Source organism: Sciurus vulgaris (genome assembly GCF_902686455.1).
Source record: "Sciurus vulgaris genome assembly, chromosome: 4".
In the NCBI taxonomy this organism is placed as follows: domain Eukaryota; kingdom Metazoa; phylum Chordata; class Mammalia; order Rodentia; family Sciuridae; genus Sciurus; species Sciurus vulgaris.
In genome coordinates, this window is record NC_136464.1 from 87,694,031 (window position 1) to 87,698,098 (window position 4,068).

Genomic DNA, 4,068 nt, shown 5'->3' on the forward strand with positions numbered 1-4,068 from the left:
TTTTTATTAATGTATTATAGTTATACATAATAGAGGAGTTCATTTCAACATTTTCATAAGTGGTATAACATAATTTGCTCCATTTTAATCCCTAGTACTTCCTCTTTCCCTCCACTCCTCTCTGCCCTGATTCCCTTTTTCTCCTTTATCTGGCATCCTTCTATTTATTAATTATTTTAAATTGGTGCATTATGCTATGAATAAATGTGGAATTCATTGTGATATATTCATACATACACTATAATTCTTCTTTTTTTTTTTTTTTTTTTTTTTTTAACCTAAGTGCTATTTATTGGAAAGAGAAGAGTACAGACCCCTGGGTACAAGATGGAACAAAACAAGCAGTTTCTCTTGCTCAGCATATACACTTGTTACCCCAATTGGCCATCTTGTTATTGATGGGCATCCTGAAGAAGCTGTCAGACTGCAAGTAGGTAGATATTTTCTCCAAGGCCTCAAAGTGGCACATAAAAGCCTTCAGATTTGGGAATTCATTCAGGCACTTAGGCTCAAACATACGGTTCTGGTCTAATACATCATAGGTGAGAAAATCCACAAAAGTAAGCTTTTCCCCTGCAAACCATGAGTATTTCCCCAGGAATAAGGAGAATAGTTTCAGTTGTCCAGGTAACTGTTCCGGGTACTGAGGCTTCAGTTTTTCATGGTCAGAGTTGTAGCAGAGGCGAATCAGTTGCATGCGGAAATCCATTACTTGGTTCTCCATGGTATCTACTCGAATCTTTTCTTCTTCTGTTTCACCACACATGTTGTGCTTGTGAGTGAGGTAGCGCAAAATGGCATTACTCTGGTGATTTTGTTTTTCCCATCCATGAGGTAGGGAAGATTAGGAAAGTCCAGGTCTAGCTTGAACTTCACATCCAGCCATTGGCTTTGATCATAGTCAGGAGCTTCCCCGCAAATGTACTGCTTCTCCTCATAGGATGTATCAGTGAACTCCAGGAGCAGGCGGATAGCATGCGCCAGCCGGCGAATATCCCAATAACCCAGAACCATAGACAACTTGGACAACGTGGTGAGGAAACTTGTGGGCTTTGGAAGACAGGCCTACACTGTAATTCTTTAAAAAAATTTTAAAAATTTGTTCTAACTAGTTATATGTGACAGTAGAATGCATTTATGCATTTTGATGAATCACACATAAATGGAGTATAATTTCTCATTTTTCTGATTGTACATATTGTAGGATCACATACACTGTACTTCTTTGATGTTTTAAATGTACTTTTATGTGTCTGTTTCTCTGACTGTTCAAGAAATTTTCTCTTTATCATTGGTTGGCATGATTTTGTTTAGATTTATTCTGCATGGGCTTTGTTGAACTTTTTGGATTGTTTGGTTTATGTTAATTATCAAACTTGGAAAAAAAATTCAGGTACGGTTTCTTTAATACCTCTTTCTCCCTCTCTCTTTTTGATTCCAATTAAATGTTTATTTAACTCTTGGTAATGTCTCACAGATCACTGATGCTGTTAACTTTTTTTTTCTATGAGTCTCATTTAAAATAGTTGATGAATGGATAAAGAAACTGTGGCATATATATACAATGGAATATTACTCCGCCATAAAGAATGCTAAAATTATGGCATTTGCAGGCAAATGGATGAAATTGGAGGATATCATGCTAAGTGAGATAAGCCAATCTCAAAAAACTAAAGGAAGAATGATCTCGCTGGTAAGCAGATGAGGACATATAAGGGGGGGTAGGAGGGGTTAGCGTTAGGGTTAGGGTTAGGTTTAGGGTTAGGGATAAGGAGGGTGGTAAGAATGGAGGAAGGAAGGACTGTATAGAGGGAAAAGAGGGGTGGGAGGGGTGGGGGGGAAGGGAAAAAATAAGAATGAATCAAACAAGATTGCCCTATGTAAATTTATGATTTTTAATTAAAATTAAAAAAAACATAAAATTGTTCCATTGTAAAATGATATTCATGTAAATCGTCAGTATTGTTATCTATTATAACAATATTAATTTTAATATTAATTCTGTACCTCAAATGTCATAGTTCCTGGAATGCAGAAGGGGCTTATTAAATTTTTGTTGATTGAATGATTGTGTAAATTGACAATTTGTATGCCCAAAATATCAAGTATGCTTATGGCATGAAAAAGGTAAAATGCTTACACTTTATTATTCTATGGTAACAATAAATTCACACCCTTTTCATTGTGGAGTCATCAAAAAAAATAGTTTCTATTGCTATGTCTTCTAATTTTTTTTTAAAAACTGATTTTTTTTTTCTGTCAAATAGGTTGTTAATCTCATCCAGGGTATTTTTCATTTCAGATATTGTATTTTTCATCTCTAGAATCTATATTTGAGTTATTTTTATACTTTATTTTTATCTTTTCATCATGCCCATGTTTTCCTCCACATTTTAGAATACACAGAAAATATTTGGATTAGCTTTTACATGTCCTTGCCTGCTCTTTCATTTAAGTATCTATTTCTTCTGAATTTTTTTCTTGGTTAGTAATCATATTTTTCTGCTTTTTTGCAGTCATAACCTCTGATTGCATTTTGAAAGTTGGGATTTTAATATTGTTGGTTCTTGATTGTGTTATTTTCATCTAAAAGGACTTGTATCTTGTCTTGTGAACAACTAAGTTACTTGAAACCAGCTAGATCCTTTAGAACTTTATGATAAAATGGCCTGTAATCTGTGTTGTCTAAAGTGACCACTACTCACATATGGCTCATGAGAACTTTCTATAAGGTCAATGCAACTGAGGGACCAAACTTTTATGTTTCCCATATAGAACTTTACAGCTTTAGAAGATAGTTTTCAAACTTTTTAAGGATAGATTCAGTGAGCCTTTACTCTGAGATTTATTTAGTACCATCACTAAGATGATAACCTTCTGAAGATTCTTCCCAGTGTCCCGTGTCTTGGTAGGTGCTTACCTTTGATGAGTGGGACGTGAACTATTCCCAGCTGTGTGTGAACGTTGGGAATTGCTCTGCTTATGCATTTCTGGTGGTTCTTTTCCTGGCATTGGCAGTTTCCTCTCACACATATACATATGCTCAACTGAAGACTTGAGGGAACTCCTTCCAGCAGGTTCCTGGAGCTTTCTTTCTATGAAGTCCCTTTCTCCCCAGTATTTTAACTTGCAAATTTTGACTTTTTTGGCGTCTCTAAAAATCTGGTCTCTGTGACCACAAACCCAGATTGACAGACTCTGTTTGGGCCCTCTTCCCTGCATTGTACCCTGGAAATTGCCTCCAGACAATAAGCTGGAAAATTCATGGGGCTCACCTATTTATTGTTCTTCTCTTCAGGACCCTCAACTGTCTGTTGTCCAACGTCTAGAAACTTGTTTCTTACAGAAATTCTGTGGCCAAGAGGGATGGTATAGAGGTAGGCTTTCACAGCGTGTGATTCAGTTGTGGTGGTGAATTTAAGTGATTGGTAGATTCAGTTAAGAGTTATTCATAGAGTACAATATGATTCTTTTTGATACCAAGTATCCCATTGAATGTCCAGAAGGCTTGGTTTAAATCAGAATGAGGTAATCAGATGGGCTTACTGATGTCACATTGGACGGACACATCTTATCTGGCTTTTTGGAGTCTGAGTGGCTAAAAGAGAGGAGTCACATGCTGAGAGTTTTATTGTACCTGGAAAATTTTTTCCAGGGTCATCAACATAGGACTTAGGTTTATTTAGAAAAACTCTTACCTGTAGCATCTTCTGCCAACAGCCTGGAGGACTCAGATTAAATTTAAATATAACATGGACATTTTTGGAAATTTCTTTCTTCCTTCTTCTGGCTTCTGGTGGCCCTTGTCCTACCCCTCCCCTATCCCTTTCCCAGGGTTGTCAGAAAAGATAATAGGAAGACAATATGGTCAGGGTTCCTTTAACCAAGGAATTTAGCCAGGGTTTATTGATTTCAAGTTTTTGGAGACTCAAGAAAAGAAAACAAAGAAACAAACTACCAAAACTTTAAAAAGTTAAAAAATTTTAAAAGTTAAAAAAGATTTTCAGTGGCTTATTTGACTTCCTGGGAAGTCTCAAGAGTCACCAGTTTCAAAAACTCATAGAGAAA

At 36.2% G+C, this 4,068-nt stretch overlaps 1 pseudogene across 1 annotated transcript; it reads right to left on the reverse strand.

Moving 5' to 3' along the window:
* Window positions 1–262: 262 nt before the first annotated feature.
* LOC306658746 (glutathione S-transferase Mu 5-like) lies at window positions 263–1,066 on the reverse strand (annotated as a pseudogene). The gene has a single exon. The product of its transcript is annotated as a glutathione S-transferase Mu 5-like (transcript).
* Between the last annotated feature and the right edge of the window lie 3,002 nt (window positions 1,067–4,068).